This window comes from Oncorhynchus gorbuscha, linkage group LG10 (assembly GCF_021184085.1).
Source record: "Oncorhynchus gorbuscha isolate QuinsamMale2020 ecotype Even-year linkage group LG10, OgorEven_v1.0, whole genome shotgun sequence".
Classification (NCBI taxonomy): Eukaryota; Metazoa; Chordata; class Actinopteri; order Salmoniformes; family Salmonidae; genus Oncorhynchus; species Oncorhynchus gorbuscha.
Genome location: NC_060182.1, coordinates 72,514,171 through 72,534,743, shown reverse-complemented (window position 1 = coordinate 72,534,743; position 20,573 = coordinate 72,514,171). Strand labels below are relative to the sequence as shown.

General features: G+C 44.9%; 1 pseudogene; it reads right to left on the bottom strand.

Moving 5' to 3' along the window:
• Positions 1-20,573, bottom strand: part of LOC124046507 — a 66,902-nt pseudogene that overhangs the window by 44,459 nt on the left and 1,870 nt on the right.

Genomic DNA, 20,573 nt, shown 5'->3' with positions numbered 1-20,573 from the left:
AAGATGTTCAGCATGTCTCTCAGTACATCATTAACTAATGCCTGAAAGACAGCTGGAGCATTAGCGAGACCGAACGGCAGAACCCGGTATTCAAAATGCCCTAACGGAGTGTTAAACGCCGTTTTCCACTCGTCCCCCTCTCTGATGCGCACGAGATGGTAAGCGTTACGAAGGTCCAACTTAGTAAAGAACCTGGCTCCCTGCAGAATCTCGAAGGCTGATGACATAAGGGGAAGCGGATAACGATTCTTAACCGTAATGTCATTCAGCCCTCGATAATCCACGCAGGGGCGCAGGGTACCGTCCTTCTTCTTAACAAAAAAAAACCCCGCTCCGGCGGGAGAGGAAGAAGGCACAACGGTACCGGCGTCGAGAGAAACAGACAGATAATCTTCGAGAGCCTTACGTTCGGGAGCCGACAGAGAGTATAGTCTACCCCGAGGGGGAGTGGTCCCCGGAAGGAGATCAATACAACAATCATACGACCGGTGAGGAGGAAGGGAGTTGGCTCTGGACCGACTGAAGACCGTGCGCAGATCATGATATTCCTCCGGCACTCCTGTCAAATCACCAGGTTCCTCCTGAGAAGAGGGGACAGAAGAAACAGGAGGGATAGCAGACATTAAACACTTCACATGACAAGAAACGTTCCAGGATAGGATAGAATTACTAGACCAATTAATAGAAGGATTATGACATACTAGCCAGGGATGACCCAAAACAACAGGTGTAAAAGGTGAACGAAAAATCAAAAAGGAAATGGTCTCACTGTGGTTACCAGATACTGTGAGGGTTAAAGGTAGTGTCTCACATATGATACTGGGGAGAAGACTACCATCTAAGGCGAACATGGGCGTGGGCTCCCTAACTGTCTGAGAGGAATGTCATGTTTCCGAGCCCATGCTTCGTCCATAAAACAACCCTCAGCCCCAGAGTCTATCAAGGCACTGCAGGAAGCTGCCGAACCGGTCCAGCGTAGATGGACCGACAAGGTAGTACAGGATCTTGATGGAGAGACCTGAGTAGTAGCGCTCACCAGTAGCCCTCCGCTTACTGATGAGCTCTGGCCTTTTACTGGACATGAAATTACAAAATGTCCAGCAGAACCGCAATAGAAGCAAAGGCGGTTGGTGATTCTCCGTTCCCTCTCCTTAGTCGAGATGCGAATACCTCCCAGCTGCATGGGCTCAATCTCTGAGCCAGTGGGAGGAGATGGTTGAGATGCGGAGAGGGGGAACACCGTTAACGCGAGCTCTCTTCCACGAGCTCGGTGACGAAGATCTACCCGTCGTTCTATGCGGATGGCGAGTGCAATCAAAGAATCCACGCTGGAAGGAACCTCCCGGGAGAGAATCTCATCCTTAACCTCAGCGTGGAGTCCCTTCAGAAAACGAGCGAGCAACGCCGGCTCGTTCCAGTCACTGGAGGCAGCAAGGGTGCGAAACTCTATAGAGTAATCCGTTATGGATCGATCACCTTGACATAGGGAAGCCAGGGCCCTGGAAGCCTCCCTCCCAAAAACTGAACGATCAAAAACCCGTATCATCTCCTCTTTAAAGTTCTGATACTCGTTAGTACACTCAGCCCTTGCCTCCCAGATAGCTGTGCCCCACTCCCGAGCCCGTCCCGTAAGGAGTGATATGACGTAGGCGATCCGAGCTCTCTCTTGAGTATGTGTTGGGCTGGAGAGAGAACACAATATCACACTGGGTGAGAAAGGAGCGGCACTCAGTGGGCTGCCCAGAGTAACATGGTGGGTTATTAACCCTAGGTTCCGGAGACTCGGAAGACCAGGAAGTAGCTGGTGGCTCGAGACGGAGACTCTGAAACTGTCCTGAGAGGTCGGAGACCTGAGCGGCCAGGGTCTCAACGGCATGACGAGCAGCAGACAATTCCTGCTCGTGTCTGCCGAGCATCGCTCCCTGGATCTTGACGGCTGAGTTGCGAGAATCCGTAGTCGCTGGGTCCATTCTTGGTCGGATCCTTCTGTTATGCAGGTGAATGAGGACCCAAAAGCGACTTTACAGAAACCGAGTTTATTCCAAGTCAAAACAGGAAAACTGAAACCCTCTAGTCAGTAGAGGGGGACAACTGGAGATGCGACCACAGACTGCAGGTCGCTTCGGGAAGGCGCAGGCCGTAGCTGATCTAGACACCTGCTCACACGCAGCATCTGAAGAAGGCAAAAACACGACAGGACGGAACGAGGACACAGAACAGCAAACAAGGATCCGACAAGGACAGAAGCGAAAACAGAGAGAGAAATAGGGACTTAATCAGAGGGCAAAATAGGGAACAGGTGTGAAAGCGTAAATGAGGTAGTTAGGAGAATGAGGAACACCTGGGAGCAGGAACGGAACGATAGAGAGAGAGAGAGAGAGAGAGAGGGAGAGAGGGAGGGGAGAGAGAGGGATAGAAAGAGGGAAAGAACCTAATAAGACCAGCAGGGGGAAACGAATAGAAGGGGAAGCACAGGAACAAGACATGACAATCAATGACAAAACATGACACTAACAGCCAGGGATGGGGCCACCACCACACAAGTGGAGGTGGTAGGGAACCGATGGTTGGTCAACGCACCGTTCGCGTCCGCCACTATGACTTACGAACGCCATGACTCCATCACACAATTGAACCTCCCCAACCAGACTGTTTTTGTTAGGGTACCAGAGAGTGGCGATTATTGACATAAACGACCTCGCTCTATACCAACTTCCCGACGACAGGATAGACACCGAGATTGAAATGCCGGATGCTTTTGCTAAACATTTCCTTGAATTACCACAAGCCATTCAAAACCAAATCCAGACAGTATCCTGACTGTTACCATGATCCTTGGAAGTACAGCTCCCGCTCAGCCCAGTCAAAACTGTTCGCTGCCCTGGCCCCCCAATGGTGGAACAAACTCCCTCACGACGCCAGAACAGCGGAGTCAATCACCACCTTCCGGAGACACCTGAAACCCCACCTCTTTAAGGAATACCTAGGATAGGATAAGTAATCCCTCTCACCCCCCCCCCCTTAAGTTTTAGATGCACTATTGTAAAGTGACTGTTCCACTGGATGTCATAAGGTGAATGCACCAATTTGTAAGTCGCTCTGGATAAGAGCGTCTGCTAAATGACTTAAATGTAATGTAAATGTCTTATTTCCCTTGGCGTGTGCACCTACTACGTACACAGGCACACACATGCAATGTCAGCTATCCGAGCAGCTAACCGATCGCTGCAGCTGTACATAGTCTATTGGTAAATAGCCCACCCATTTTCACCTACCTCATTCCCATACTGTTTTTATACTGTTTTTTATTTATTTACTTTTCTGCTCTTTTGCACACCAATATCTCTACCTGTACATGACCATCTGATCATTTATCACTCCAGTGTTAATCTGCAAAATTGTATTATTCGCCTACCTCCTCATGCCTTTTGCACACATTGTATATAGACTGCCCATTTTTTTCTAATGTGTTATTGACTTGTTAATTGTTTACTCCATGTGTAACTCTGTGTTGTCTGTTCACACTGCTATGCTTTATTTTGGCCAGGTCGCAGTTGCAAATGAGAACTTGTTCTCAACTAGCCTACCTGGTTAACTAAAGGTGAAATAAAAAAAAATAAAAAAATGGAAGACCTAATGAGGTCTTATGCTAGAATCACCCGTGGGACGGAAGCGATTCCGATTTTTGGAAAGTTGGCAATAGATCTCCTTAAGGGGCCCAGTCCCAGCCTCCTCTCCCGAACTCGTTAGGTCAGCCAAGTTTTTCCAAGTGCCTTAACCACCCACCTGCAAGTAGGATATAGAACATAGTCCAAATTAGATGATTAAGGTGTTTTGTATACCTTTATGTTTTTATTCCATTATTTTTCGTTTCATTTCCTATGACACTTAGGAAGCAGTAGAGCCCAATGCCGCTCGTTTGGGGAGGAAATGTAATGATGTATTGCCTGAGTGTTGTGCGTTGTTAACGTCTGCCAAGTTACTTCCTAGGTCCACTAGAACACAGAGCCACTGCCAGACCTCCCAGGTCCATTCTGGCGGTAGTCCTCAATTTGCGGAAATCCTACCAGGGTGAACCACCAAGGGGGGGGGGACTGCTATGATGATCCAGAAACCAGGACATCCGATGGCCATTCTTATGGTGGGTTGCAACATGCAGAATCATTCCAAGTTGAACCTACCAGAGGGGGACTGTCATGACTGTCCTGATCAGGTCAGGTTACAGGAGACCACAACCCTACAGATAATCTCTCAACCCCAACAGAGGAGGAGAGATCTAGGGGTCTAAAGCTGTGGGTTTTTTATGAACCTTCATGCCCCTGGTAAATCTTAGGCCACAGACAAATTCCTTTTGTCCTGTTACTATGGAGAAATCAAATCAAATCAAATCAAATCAAATTTATTTATATAGCCCTTCGTACATCAGCTGATATCTCAAAGTGCTGTACAGAAACCCAGCCTAAAACCCCAAACAGCAAACAATGCAGGTGTAAAAGCACGGTGGCTAGGAAAAACTCCCTAGAAAGGCCAAAACCTAGGAAGAAACCTAGAGAGGAACCGGGCTATGTGGGGTGGCCAGTCCTCTTCTGGCTGTGCCGGGTAGAGATTATAACAGAACATGACCAAGATGTTCAAATGTTCATAAATGACCAGCATGGTCAAATAATAATAAGGCAGAACAGTTGAAACTGGAGCAGCAGCACAGTCAGGTGGACTGGGGACAGCAAGGAGCCATCATGTCAGGTAGTCCTGGGGCACGGTCCTAGGGCTCAGGTCCTCCGAGAGAGAGAAAGAAAGAGAGAATTAGAGAGAGCATATGTGGGGTGGCCAGTCCTCTTCTGGCTGTGCCGGGTGGAGATTATAACAGAACGTGGCCAAGATGTTCAAATGTTCATAAATGACCAGCATGGTTGAATAATAGTAAGGCAGAACAGTTGAAACTGGAGCAGGAGCATGGCCAGGTGGACTGGGGACAGCAAGGAGTCCTCATGTCAGGTAGTCCTGGGACATGGTCCTAGGGCCCAGGCCAGTTGAAACTGGAGCAGCAGCATGGCCAGGTGGACTGGGGACAGCAAGGAGTCATCATGTCAGGTAGTCCTGTGGCATGGTTCTAGGGCTCAGGTCCTCCGAGAGAGAGAAAGAAAGAGAGAAGGAGAGAATTAGAGAACGCACACTTAGATTTACACAGGACACCGAATAGGACAGGAGAAGTACTCCAGATAAACAAACTGACCCTAGCCCCCCGACACATAAACTACTGCAGCATAAATGACTGTAAGTCGCTTTGGATAAAAGCGTCTGCTAAATGGCATATATTATATATTATTAAATACTGGAGGCTGAGACAGGAGGGGTCAGGAGACACTGTGGCCCCATCCGAGGACACCCCCGGACAGGGCCAAACAGGAAGGATATAACCCCACCCACTTTGCCAAAGCACAGCCCCCACACCACTAGAGGGAAATCTTCAACCACCACTCGAAACTTACCATCCTGAGACAAGGCCGAGTATAGCCCACAAAGATCTCCGACACGGTACAACCCAAGGGAGGGGGGGAACCCAGACAGGCCGACCACAACAGTGAATCAACCCACCCAGGTGACGCACCCCCAGGGACGGCACGAGAGAGCCCCAGCAAGCCAGTGACTCAGCCCCGTAACAGGGTTAGAGGCAGAGAATCCCAGTGGAAAAAGGGGAACCGGCCAGGCAGAGACAGCAAGGGCGGTTCGTTGCTCCAGAGCCTTTCCGTTCACCTTCCCACTCCTGGGCCAGACTACACTCAATCATATGACCCACTGAAGAGATGAGTCTTCAGTAAAGACTTAAAGGTTGAGACCGAGTTTGCGTCTCTGACATGGGTAGGCAGACCGTTCCATAAAAATGGAGCTCTATAGGAGAAAGCCCTGCCTCCAGCTGTTTGCTTAGAAATTCTAGGGACAATTAGGAGGCCTGCGTCTTGTGACCGTAGCGTACGTATAGGTATGTACGGCAGGACCAAATCAGAGAGGTAGGTAGGAGCAAGCCCATGTAATGCTTTGTAGGTTAGCAGTAAAACCTTGAAATCAGCCCTTGCTTTGACAGGAAGCCAGTGTAGAGAGGCTAGCACTGGAGTAATATGATCAAATTTTTTGGTTCTAGTCAGGATTCTAGCAGCCGTATTTAGCACTAACTGAAGTTTATTTAGTGCTTTATCCGGGTAGCCGGAAAATAGAGCATTGCAGTAGTCTAACCTAGAAGTGACAAAAGCATGGATAAATTTTTCTGCATCATTTTTGGACAGAAAGTTTCTGATTTTTGCAATGTTACGTAGATGGAAAAAAGCTGTCCTCGAAATGGTCTTGATATGTTCTTCAAAAGAGAGATCAGGGTCCAGAGTAACGCCGAGGTCCTTCACAGTTTTATTTGAGACGACTGTACAACCATTAAGATTAATTGTCAGATTCAACAGAAGATCTCTTTGTTTCTTGGGACCTAGAACAAGCATCTCTGTTTTGTCCGAGTTTAATAGTAGAAAGTTTGCAGCCATCCACTTCCTTATGTCTGAAACACATGCTTCTAGCGAGGGCAATTTTGGTGCTTCACCATGTCTCATTGAAATGTACAGCTGTGTGTCATCCGCATAGCAGTGAAAGTTTACATTATGTTTTCGAATAACATCCCCAAGAGGTAAAATATATAGTGAAAACAATAGTGGTCCTAAAACAGAACCTTGAGGAACACCGAAATGTACAGTTGATTTGTCAGAGGACAAACCATTCACAGAGACAAACTGATATCTTTCCGACAGATAAGACCTAAACCAGGCCAGAACATGTCCGTGTAGACCAATTTTGTCATGCAGGTGAAAGAGGACCCAAAAGCGACTTGGCGAAAACAGAGTCTTTAATCCAGTAAAGTAAATACAAACAAAAAACACAACTTTCACTCGAAATGACGAGGACAAACTGGAGACTCGATCTTGAACAGCAGGTGAACAGCAGGTTGCCTCGGGAAGGCACTTGAACCAGACAGACTCAGACACCTGCTCACCACGCAGCATCTGAGGAAAACACGACACGACAGGGCGATACACAAACACAGCACGGTGAATTCTAGACAAGGAACCGACAGGACAGGAACGGAACACAAAGGAAGAAATAGGGACTCTAATCAGGGGAAAGGATCGGGAACAGGTGTGGGAAGACTAAATGATTGATTAGGGGAATAGGAACAGCTGGGAGCAGGAACGGAACGATAGAGAGAAGAGAGAGCGAGAGAGTGAGAGAGGGAGGGGGAGAGAGAGGGATAGAAAAAGGGAAAGAACCTAATAAGACCAGCAGAGGGAAACGAATAGAATGGGAAGCACAGGGACAAGACAAGATAATAAATGACAAAACATGACAAATTTGGGTTTCCAATCTCTCCAAAAGAATGTGGTGATCGATGGTATCAAAAGCAGCACTAAGGTCTAGGAGCACGAGGACAGATGCAGAGCCTCGGTCCGATGCCATCAAAATGTCATTTACCACCTTCACAAGTGCCGTCTCAGTGCTATGATGGGGTCTAAAACCAGACTGAAGCATTTCGTATACATTGTTTGTCTTCAGGAAGGCAGTGAGTTGCTGCGCAACAGCCTTCTCTAAAATCTTTGAGAGGAATGGAAGATTCGATATAGGCCGATAGTTTTTTATATTTTCTGGGTCAAGGTTTGGCTTTTTCAAGAGAGGCTTTATTACTGCCACTTTTAGTGAGTTTGGTACACATCCAGTGGATAGAGAGCCGTTTATTATGTTCAACATAGGAGGGCCAAGCACAGGAAGCAGCTCTTTCAGTAGTTTAGTTGGAATAGGGTCCAGTATACAGCTTGAAGGTTTAGAGGCCATGATTATTTTCATCATTGTGTCAAGAGATATAGTACTAAAACACTTGATCGTCTCTCTTGATCCTAGGTCCTGGCAGAGTTGTGCAGACTCAGGACAACTGAGGTTTGGAGGAATACGCAGGTTTAAAGAGGAGTCCGTAATTTGCTTTCTAATAATCATAATCTTTTCCTCAAAGAAGTTCATGAATTTATCACTGCTAAAGTGCAAGTCATCCTCTCTTGGGGAATGCTGCTTTTTAGTTAGCTTTGCCACAGTATCAAAAAGGAATTTCGGATTGTTCTTATTTTCCTCAATTAAGTTAGAAAAATAGGACGATCGAGCAGCAGTAAGGGCTCTTCGGTACTGCACGGTACCATCCTTCCAAGCTAGTCGGAAGACTTCCAGTTTGGTGTGGCGCCATTTCCGTTCCAATTTTCTGGAAGCTTGCTTCAGAGCTCGGGTATTTTCTGTGTACCATGGAGCTAGTTTCTTATGAGACATTTTTTTAGTTTTTAGGGGTGCAACTGCATCTAGGGTATTGCGCAAGGTTAAATTGAGATCCTCAGTTAGGTGGTTAACGGATTTTTGTCCTCTGGCGTCCTTGGGTAGGCAGAGGGAGTCTGGAAGGGCATCAAGGAATCTTTGTGTTGTCTGTGAATTTATAGCACGACTTTTGATGTTCCTTGGTTGGGGTCTGAGCAGATTATTTGTTGCAATTGCAAACGTAATAAAATGGTGGTCTGATAGTCCAGGATTATGAGGAAAAACATTAAGATCCACAACATTTATTCCATGGGACAAAACTAGGTCCAGCGTATGACTGTGAGAGTGAGTGGGTCCAGAGACATGTTGGACAAAACCCACTGAGTCGATGATGGCTCCAAAAGCCTTTTGGAGTGGGTCTGTGGACTTTTCCATGTGAATATTAAAGTCACCAAAGATTAGAATATTATCTGCAATGACTACAAGGTCTGATAGGAATTCAGGGAACTCAGTGAGAAATGCTGTATATGGCCCAGGAGGCCTGTAAACAGTAGCTATAAAAAGTGATTGAGTAGGCTCCATAGATTTCATGACTAGAAGCTCAAAAGACGAAAACGTCATTTTTTTTTTTGTAAATTGAAATTTGCTATCGTAAATGTTAGCAACACCTCCGCCTTTGCGGGATGCACGGGGGATATGGTCACTAGTGTAGCCAGGAGGTGAGGCCTCATTTAACACAGTAAATTCATCAGGCTTAAGCCATGTTTCAGTCAGGCCAATCACATCAAGATTATGATCAGTGATTAGTTCATTGACTATAATTGCCTTTGAAGTAAGGGATCTAACATTAAGTAGCCCTATTTTGAGATGTGAGGTATCATGATCTCTTTCAGTAATGACAGGAATGGAGGTGGTCTTTATCCTAGTGAGATTGCTAAGGCGAACACCGCCATGTTTAGTTTTGCCCAACCCAGGTCGAGGCACAGACACGGTCTCAATGGTGATAGCTGAGCTGACTACACTAACTATGCTAGTGGCAGACTCCACTATGCTGGCAGGCTGGCTAATAGCCTGCTGCCTGGCCTGCACCCTATTTCATTGTGGAGCTAGAGGAGTTAGAGCCCTGTCTATGTTGGCAGATAAGATGAGAGCACCCCTCCAGCTAGGATGGAGTCCGTCACTCCTCAGCAGGTCAGGCTTGGTCCTGTTTGTGGGCGAGTCCCAGAAAGAGGGCCAATTATCTACAAATTCTATCTTTTGGGAGGGGCAGAAAACAGTTTTCAACCAGTGATTGAGTTGTGAGACTCTGCTGTAGAGCTCATCACTCCCCCTAACTGGGAGGGGGCCAGAGACAATTACTCGATGCCGACACATCTTTCTAGCTGATATGCACGCAGAAGCTATGTTGCGCTTGGTGATCTCTGACTGTTTCATCCTAACATCGTTGGTGCCGACGTGGATAACAATATCTCTATACTCTCTACACTCGCCAGTTTTAGCTTTAGCCAGCACCATCTTCAGATTAGCCTTAACGTCGGTAGCCCTGCCCCGGGTAAACAGTGTATGATCGCTGGATGATTCGCTTTAAGTCTAATACTGCGGGTAATGGAGTCGCCAATGACTAGAGTTTTCAATTTGTCAGAGCTAATGGTGGGAAGCTTCGGCGTCTCAGACCCCGTAACGGGAGGAGTAGAGACCAGAGAAGACTCGGCCTCTGACACCGACCCGCTGCTTAATGGGGAGAACCGGTTGAAAGTTTCTGTCTGCTGAATGAGCGACACCGGTTGAGCGTTCCTACAGCATTTCCTTCCAGAAACCGTGAGAAAGTTGTCCGGCTGCGGGGACTGTGCCAGGGGATTTATACTACTATCTGTACTTACTGGTGGCACAGACGCTGTTTCATCCTTTCCTACACTGAAATTACCCTTGCCTAACGATTGCGTCTGAAGCTGGGCTTGCAGTACAGCTATCCTCGCCGTAAGGCGAGCACAGCGGCTGCAATTAGAAGGCATCATGTTAATGTTACTACTTAGCTTCGGCTGTTGGAGGTCCAGCCTCAGAACATTAAACATGAAATAAAGGGACTTTGGAACAATGGTTTCCGTCGGCCACAATGGTGGTCATGACAATAGATGGAATATGAAAATGTATGTCATTTTTGTTTTGTTATTAAAGGTTAATAGATGACGTTATTACGAAAACATTGTAACGTCAACAGTTTACCTAGTATATGTTTGATGTTTATACATTGTACGTTGTATGGAAAATGTCCAAGTCAAAGATAATGTTTTGGTAAAGATGAAATGTGAAATTGGATTTGAATAAAATCTAGACCTTGCCCATAACTTGGTACGCCCAGAGAAGGGCCCTAAAGGCGGTTACGCCAACTTCTGACACGAGGGTATAAAACCTGTGAGTAAAGAATTTACAGATGAGACTTTGTGTCTCAAGCTGCAGCTGAGGTCTAAAAAGTAAATTAACCCAAAACGCAATGCAAGTTTGAAGACAAAGAATCTTTTTCTACCCAAGCTACGGATGAGTAGCTGTGTCTAAGAGGGTGAATTTTAGTCGAACCACCTAGCTTCCACTTCCCATCGAATCGTGGTATCTACACTGTTTCATTCAAACACTGTGAGCTCTGAGCTACAGAGCGGTCTGTCCTCCGAAGAGCCTTTCCAGAACAAGGGCGAGGAAACAGACTACTAAGCCAAAAGGACACAGAAATGGTGAGGACGACCAGAGAGGTGTACCGGAGAAGTGCGTCATTGAGCAGCCTGAACGGTCCATGTGGAGAATCCCCGGAGACCTTCCCCAGATAATTACATCATTATATTCTGACCCATAAGAGCTGCAGTTTGGGGCAAGGCTATGGTTAGAATAAGCATAGCTGACAAATTCACCCAAATGTATATTTCTCTCGTGTACATTCTCTTTTTCTCTCTCTTTTAAATCCCCATTTTGGGTAACCCGCACCATAGTGTGTTGGCCCATTATACTAAGTTCTAATCAATAGCCTAGAATGTGTTTTTGTGTATGTGTATCTTTTATCATCATTTTAGCTTTCTAGTAACTAAATATTCAACTAAGATTGGTGTGGTACGAACTCATTGGTGAGACTTGGGCCCGTGCAGATTCACGGATTATACGACGTTCAGAACAAGATTGTAGAGGTAACTGATTAATTAGCAGCTGTTGTAAAATCGATATTCTGATATTCTTAGAGTTCATTTGGGAAATAGAAACTCAATAAAAACGTATTTTCCCATGGTGTCCCAAGTTAATGAGTTAATAATTGCTTGATTCAGTTAATCACGCAATTAGAAACTTTTAATCATTCAATGAGCAACATATTCACTAATACAACGTCACGACAACTGCGTGGCCTAGCACGCCTCCAACTTAATCATCAAGGTTGCAGACGACACAACAGTAGTAGGCTTGATTACCAACGATGACGAGACACCCAACAGAGAGGAGGTGAGGGCTCTGGGAGTGTGGTGTCTGGAAAACAACCTCTCACTCAACGTCAACAAAACAAAGGAGCTTATCAAGGCACAAGGCAAGACCCAGATGCAGAGACAGGAGGCAGATGGTTGGAGTCTTACAATATTTATTAATCCAAAGGGATAGGCAAGAGAATGGCCGTGGACAGGCAAAAAGGTCAAAACCAGATCAGAGTCCAATAGGTACCGAAGGGCAGGCAGAATCAAGGTCAGGGCAGGCAGGATGATCAGGCAGGCGGGAAAGTAGTCCAGAGTCAGGCAGGGGTTAGAACCGGGAGGACTATAACAAGAAAATAGAAAAGGAGTACGGGAAAAACACGCTGGTTGACTTGGCTTAACATACAAGACGAACTGGCACAGAGAGACAGGAAACACAGGGATAAATACACTAGGGAAAATAAGCGACACCTGGCGGGGGTAGAGACAATCACAGGAACAGGTGAAACAGATCAGGGCATGACAGGAGATGATCGTTGACTTCAGGATCAGAAGCAGAGGGTTCAGTGGAGAAGGTGGAAAGCTTCAAGTTATTGACGTACACATCACTGACTAACTGAAATGGACCACCCACACAGATGTGATGAAGAAGGCGCAACTAAGCCTCTTCAACCTCAGGAGGCTGAAGAAATGTGGCTTGTCACCTAAAACCCTCACAAACATTTACAGATGCACAATTGAAAGCATTCTGTCAGGCTGTATCACCACCTGGTACGGCAACCGCACCACCCGCAACTGCAAGGCTCTGCAGAGGATGATGCGGTCTGCCCAACGCATTACCGGTGGCAAACTACCCACCCTCCAGGACACCTACAGCACCCGATGTCACAGGAAGTCCAAAAAGATCATCAAGAACATCAACCACCCGAGCCACTGCCTGTTCACTCCGCTACCATCCAAAAGGCGAGGTCAGTACAGGTGCATCAAAGCTGGGACCAAAAGACTGAAAAACAGCTTCTATCTCAAGGCCATCAGACTGTTAAACAGCCATCACTAGCACATTGGAGGCTGAAGCCTATAGGCGTAGACTAGAAATCACTGGCCACTTTAAGTAATGGAACACTAGTCACTTAATAATGTTTACATGTCTTGCATTACTCATCTCATATGTATATACTGTATTCTATACTATTCTACTATATCTTAGTTCATTCCGCTCTGACATCGCTCATCCATATATGTATATAGTCTTCATTCCTACTTAGATTTGTGTGTATTGGGTATATGTTGTGTAATTTGTTAGATATTACTATTACCGCAATAGCATATGCTAATCACGTATATGTGACCAATAAAATTGGATTTGATTTGAGACCCACTCCAATTCTCATACAGCCCCAACAGATCCACAGATGACGCAATCTCTACTGCACTCCACACTGCCCTTTCCCACCTGGACAAAAGCAACACCTACGTGAGAAGGATGTTCATTGGCAACAGCTCAGCATTCAACACAATAGTGGCCTCAAAGCTTATCACCAAGCTATGGACCCTGGGACTAAACACCCGACTGGTTGGATCACCGCCTGGTATGGCAACAGCTCAGCCTCCGACCGCAAGGAGCTAAAGAGTGTAGTGCGTATGGCCCTGTACATCCCTGGGGCCAAGCTTCCTGCCATCCGGGACCTCTATACCAGGCAGTGTTAGAGGAAGGCCCTAAAAATTCTCTGCTACCGCACGGCAAGTGATACCGGAGAGCCAAGTCTAGGTCCAAAAGGCTTCTTAACAGCGTCTACCCCCAAGCCATAAGACTGCTGAAAAGCTAATCAAATAGCTACCAAGACTATTTGCATTGACACACCCCCCCTTTTTTTTACGCTGCTGCTAGTCTCTGTTTAATATCTATGCATAGTCACTTTATCTCTACCTACATGTATATTACCTCAATTACCTTGACTAACCTGTACCCCTGCACATTGACTCGGTACCGGTACCCCCTGTATATAGCCTCATTATGGTTGTTTTATTGTAAATTTTTACTTTATTTTTTACTTTAGTTCATTTAATAAATCTTTTCTTAACTCATATTTTTCTTAAAACTGCACTCTTGGTTGTATTTGGTGCATGTGAGAAATTTCATTTGATTAACTATGTCAAAGCTGGCACTGTTGCTCATGCAGATTATGGCTCACTAAAGTAAACGCAATTGACGCCCATTATGGCTGCTTATCACAATTTCCATCATCACCACGTATAGCTCTTTCCATTCTCTCCTCTCTGTGGGGTGAAGTCTGACACCTTCCTCTTCCAGGTCCATTCCTAGACTTCCTCTCCCTTCCATAGATTTGCCAGGGGCAGCAGTGTGTGGTGGTGGTAATGATAGATGCAGCTGTATTTGTTAATTGTAGACACAGTAGTTGTAGTGGTATGATGTAGTACAGGGTTCACAAACTGGAGGCCTGCGGGTGGTATTATTTGGCCCCCCAAGTTTTCTGAACAAAAAAATTAACAAAAAAAGTACATATATTATATATACAGTGGGGCAAAAAAGTATTTAGTCAGCCACCAATTGTGCAAGTTCTCCCACTTAAAAAGATGAGAGAGGCCTGTAATTTTCATCATAGGTACACTTCAACTATGACAGACAAAATGAGAAGGAAAAAATCCATAAAATCACATTGTAGGATTTTTAATTTATTTATTTGCAAATAATGGTGGAAAATAAGTATCACAGGCTGGATCAGGCTGTATCACATGCGGGCGTGATTGAGAGTCCCATAGGGCGGCGCACAATTGGCCCAGCGTCATCCAGGATTGGCCGGGGTAGGCCGTCATTGTAAATAAGAATTTGTTCTTCACTGACTTGCCTAGTTAAATAAAAAATAAAAAAAGTAGTACTTTAAAGTATTTTTACTTAAGTACTTTACACCACTGCTGGTAACTGATACTTCTAGGGTTTCTAAATTGATTTCTGCTCCTTGGGTATCTCATTATCATAACTTCTCACAGAGCAATTGCTGTGTGCTTAATAAAACACACACATACGAATAAAGACACACTTATACAAGAAACCCTGAGCGTAGCTCCCTCTCGTAACTCCTTCTCACGCACCTCTAAATCGCAGCCCCTCAGTAAAATGAGTCCCTGGTTTTCAGTACACTCGAATAGACTGCAAATAAACTTAGTCTACAGGGATGAAGAGTGTTTAAAATTAATTAGTGCTGCTATGTCCGACTGGGGGGACCAGTGCATGTAATAATCTGCCCATTGTTCTCTGCAAATAGACCCCCAGTCCCAGTTTCAGTAAATAGGAGCTATTGGGGAGCTGAGTGAGGGTGGGTGGGAGTAAAGGTCAGCTCCATGCCTTGTTTTAATGACAGCACATTAACTTAGTTCACTTCCTCTGGCTTTACACTGGTAATAAACAGGGGGAAATGCAGAGAGAGGGTCTGGAGAGAGAGAAGGGAGACATGTGTAAGGGGTATGGCGAGCGAGCAGTGGTTGTTGTTTGGTACTAAAGTGGCATGGGGAACCCCGCAGAGTTCAGAGGTGGCATGTCAATCGGTCGGACAGCACTGAGTTGGGTGGGTCTGTGGGTGTTGGTGGGTTTATGCTGAATCCGCTCTATTTAAGTTCTGGTGTTTCATGGGCGAATCTGATGACACTGATTTTATTTGTAATTTATAAATCAAGTGTTTTCAGAGGGGACTACTCAAACACATGGCAAAGATTTTACAGTACTGTTTAGACCCCCCCTCTCTCTCTTCTCTCTCTTGTTCCCTCTCTCTCTCTCTCTCTCTCTCTCTCTCTCTCTCTCTCTCTCTCTCTCTCTCTCTCTCTCTCTCTCTCTCTCTCTCTCTCTCTCTCTCTCTCTCTCTCTCTCTCGTTCACTCACTCACTCACTCACTCACTCACTCACTCACTCACTCACTCACTCACTCACTCACTCTCTCTCTCTCTCACTCTTTCTCTCACTCTCTCTCACTCCTTCTCTCACTCTCTCACTCTCCCCTTGGTCTACTCTCCCTCTGTTTCTCCAGCTGGGCTCATGTGCCAGAACACCACTGTGTCATTACCTTCTTACTACTTGGGCCATATTTACAAAAAATAAGAGGACTTTGGGGTATTTGGTTACTGGGAAACTAGCCTCATTATGTTTAAAGGAAATGGAAAACTGACTGAGAGCCAAATGGCCTTGTGATTTTAAAGGCCCTTGGCATACAATTTATCCAAAAGTACTTTCTTGTTATAAAACCATGATGAAACTCTCCTATAAAATGTATATTTTCCAAAAGAGTTGCTGAGCAGTTTGTATGCTCTAAATGTATTCAGATGGCTCAGGAGGTATAGATGAGTAAACATTTGTCTGATGTTAAAAACTCTCATGTCAAGCTAATATGCTACTTGTGACATGTTGATTCAGTATACTCGTCTGCATCAAAAATCACTGGCTTCGACCTACAAACAAAGTGCACAATTTGTATTAATGTCACTGCAATTCTGTTTCCTATAAGAGCCATGTGATAATTCCTGTGTGTGTGTGTGTGTGTGTGTGTGTGTGTGTGTGTGTGTGTGTGTGTGTGTGTGTGTGTGTGTGTGTGTGTGTGTGTGTGTGTGTGTGTGTGTGTGTGTGTGTGTGTGTGTGTGTGTGTGTGTGTGTGTGTGTGTGTGTGAGAGAGTGTGAGAGTGTGAGAGTGTGACAGACAGACAGACAGACAGACAGACAGACAGACAGACAGACAGACAGACAGACAGACAGACAGACAGACAGACAGACAGACAGACAGACAGACAGACAGACAGACAGACAGACAGACAGACAGACAGACAGACAGACAGACAGACAGACAGACAGACAGACAGACAGACAGACAGACAGACAGACAGACAGACAGACAGACAGACAGACAGACAGACAGACAGACAGACAGACAGAGACAGACAGACAGACAGACAGACAGAGGGGGAATGCTGGTAAGTACTGGGGACACCTTGTATCCTCTCATTGTCACCGAGCAGGCCTGCAGAATACACAGCAGGTCCATATGTCCCGGCTGCTGCATTCCAGTTACTATACCACAGGGGTCCCCAGTCCTGTCACCACATTTGAAGCTCTGCTGGGACGCATCATTGAGCACCTCCTACAGCTGCTTGGGGGAACACAAGGGGAGGGGTTGGGGGGTGTCTTAGGTTTGGCTGGCGTAGTGGGATAAATGATCAGATATTGTATGGTGAGGTGACTGACAGCAGCAAGCTCATTATCATTTTGTGTCCTTTAAATTGGACTTGGCAAAGGTTTAAATGCTTATATAATACCTGATAGAACCGCTAAACACTTCCAATATGTTACTATATCTTCACACGTAACTCAAAAGGATTGTCTCCTGTATAATTTAATTTTCATTTATCAATGATGCTAACTTTTATAGGGACAGTTTTACAGCCAGGACACACACTGTCTACAAAACCATGTCTCCAATCAAAACCATTTATTTAATAGGATATCAAACAGTGAAGTTGTTACACTTGGATCACATTGTGTCATAACTGGGAGCTTGTGGTCACATCATTCTCTCAAAGGGATTGTCCAGTCCACTATCCAATCAAATTCTGGAGACTTAATTTCCCCCTGCAGTGCAGCATGCTTGACAATTAAAATAATCCTAAATAATCCTAAGATTATTTCATTAAATTGACTAAATTATTTAATTTAACTAACTAAAATATACACTGGTTATACCAAACATTAGGAACACCTTCCTAATATTTAGTTGCGCTCCCCTCTCCTTTTCCCTCAGACAGCCTCAATTCGTCGAGCACGAACTCTACAAGGTATTGAAAGGGTTTTACAGGGATGTTGGCACATGTTGACTCCAATGCTTCCCAAAGTTGTGTCAAGTTGGCTGGATGCCCTTAGGGTGGTGGACCATTCTTGATACACACGGAAAACTGTTGATCATGAAAAACCCAGCCGTGTTTCAGTTCTCCAAACAAACCGGTGCACCTTGGACCTACTACCATAACCCATTCACAGACACAATCTTTTGTCTTGCCCATTCACCCTCTGAATGGCTCACATACACAATCCATGTCTCAATTGTCTCAAGGCTTAAAAATCCTTCTTGAACCTGTCTCCTCCCCTTCATCTACACTGATTGAAGTGGATTTAACAGGTGACATCAATAAAAGATCATAGCTTTCACCTGGAATCACCTTGTCAGTCTATGTCATGGATAGAACAAGTGTTCTAAATGTAATACTCAGTGTATATTAAAACATGGCCACTTAAAACGGAGAATACGATGTTTGACAATAGTACATGTTCATTTTTCTCTGTCTTGGATACAATACACTTGTATATACCTCTACAATCACTTTCAGAAAGAAAGTATGAAAAGCAGACTAGATATGACTCTTTTTTTAGCTGATATACTGGTTAATCTCTGTGTGATTGGGATGTCTTGTTTTTCTCTCAGCAGTCAGCAATTGTATCCTTTCTCTGACATGTGTAAATCTGTAAACAGACATAATTGCCTGTCTAATCTTATTTAGCCTCCACGTCTTGTTCACTTTCACTTTAGCAGCATTGCGAATGCTCGCCTGTCCTGCTGTGAATAAGGCATTGTCTGTAATCCCAGATGTAATCTGCCCCCCCTCGAACCCAGCAGTGGCCCGCACCTGCCCTGTATTGCAATGCTCTGTTAGCCACATGCAGGTTCTACTTCCATTTGCTGCCATACTGAGTTTGAGAATAAGGAGAGAGGCATAGAACAGGATGCCTGGTTTACCACTTCAAGAGGCTGGAGAACACACTAAAAGTCTATGTGAATGCTTCAAAGCGCTCTAATTGAAAAGGTGATTTATTTTCTTTGACTTTCAAACTCTACTGAACTGTTCTGGACATTTTCAGCCGTTGATGACAGGTGACATTGTGGAAATGATACACATAATTATACAATGCATTCTGCATTTGTCTAACAATTTCAATCAATGCAGACAGTTGTCTGAACAATAGCACACAACACTGTCATGGTTAGGGTTGCAAAAATCCGGGAACTTTCAACAACTTTCCTGGTTTTCCCGAAGTCCTGGTTGGAGGATTCCGGATTTCCGGCTTATTCCTCCCTGATTGTGGGAATCACACACAAACAGACACACAGACACACAGACACAAACAGACACACAAACACAGACGTGATGCTGAGACAGTCTGATCGATGGAACAACCCTGGGAGAGCTGGACTGATTTGTGTTCTTTCACCCTGGGAAGCTGATGGATGTGTATGTTTGGTTTAGCTGTGGTGCATGCACACACAGTCACACACACATACTGTATGGCCATGACTGAAGAGATCCCACACTGAAGGGGGGAGTTGGGTTGGTTTTCTCGCTACTTCCCCACTGTTGATTTTGGGTTCTGTTTAGAGTTTTTGTTCTACTTTTTCCCTCTTACTTCTTAGTGTAAAGAAGTTAGAGCCAACTGAGCTTTTCTCTGTGTAAACAAAAAGCCACAGCAGTCAAACTAACTTAGACTAACCAATTTATCTACTAATATTTCACTAAAACAATTGGACCCTACTGTGTAGGCAAGAAAGAAAGAAAGAAAGAAAGAAAGAAAGAAAGGCAGTAAAGTTAAGAAAAATAAAATAAATATCCCAAAGATGTTACTCACCCCTTGCACAGTCAGACAACAGAATGGCCAAAAAGATGAGCAACATGACCTTGACGAATCCAATTCTGACTGAAGACAACTTCATGTTCCCCAAATCTAAAAGACATACGGTCAAAATATATAAAAACACTCAAGCCTTCCAGATTGTATTAGTGCACACAGCAGAACTCACATCCATCCCCAGGGAAAGCAGTTTGCCTTGTTAGATGATATGAACAATATATATGCTCCAAACAGTCCGACACAGTTATGTGTCATGGCTGTTGGTTTCTGCCATAATGGAATTGAAATGCATGGGGATTTCTCTTATAAATGAAAACACATAGTGCAGCTATGCACATTTTAAAAATCATGTGATTGATTTACACAATAACATATGTACCCTTTGTGTTAGTATATTTATCTATATTCAATATATACAATGCCTTGAGAAACTATTCACAGCCCTTGACTTTTTACAGCCTGAATTTCAAATGGATTAAATTGAGATTTTGTATCTCTGGCCTACACACAATACCCTGCTTTACATCCCCTGCTATATTGTGGATCGAGAGTTACCTGTCTAACAGAACACGCTGGGTGTTCTTTAATGGAAGCCACTCCAAAATAATCCAGATAGAGTCAGGCATGCCCCAGGGCAACTGTCTAGGTCCCTTACTTTTTCAATCTTTATGAATGACCTGCGACTGGCTCTGAGAAAAGCCTGTGTGTCTATGTATGCTGATGACACAACACTATACACATCAGCTACCACAGCAAGTGAAATCATTGCAACATTCAACAAAGAGCTGCAGTCAGTTACAATTGGCCCAGAACAGAGCAGCACAGCTGGCCATTAAATGTAGACGGAGACCTAACATCAATAATATGCATGTCAATCTCTCCAGGCTCAAAGTAAAGGAGAGATGGACTTCATCGCTATTTGTATTTGTGAGAGGTGTTGACACGTTGAAAGCAAACCAAGCTGTCTGTTTAAACTACTGGCACACAGCTCAGACCGCGTTGTATACGGCAGAAGACATGCCATCAGAGGTCTCATCACTGTCCCCAAGTCCAGAACAGACAATGGGAGGCGCACAGTACTATATAGAGCCATGACTACATGGAACTCTAATTCCACATCAAGCAACTCATGC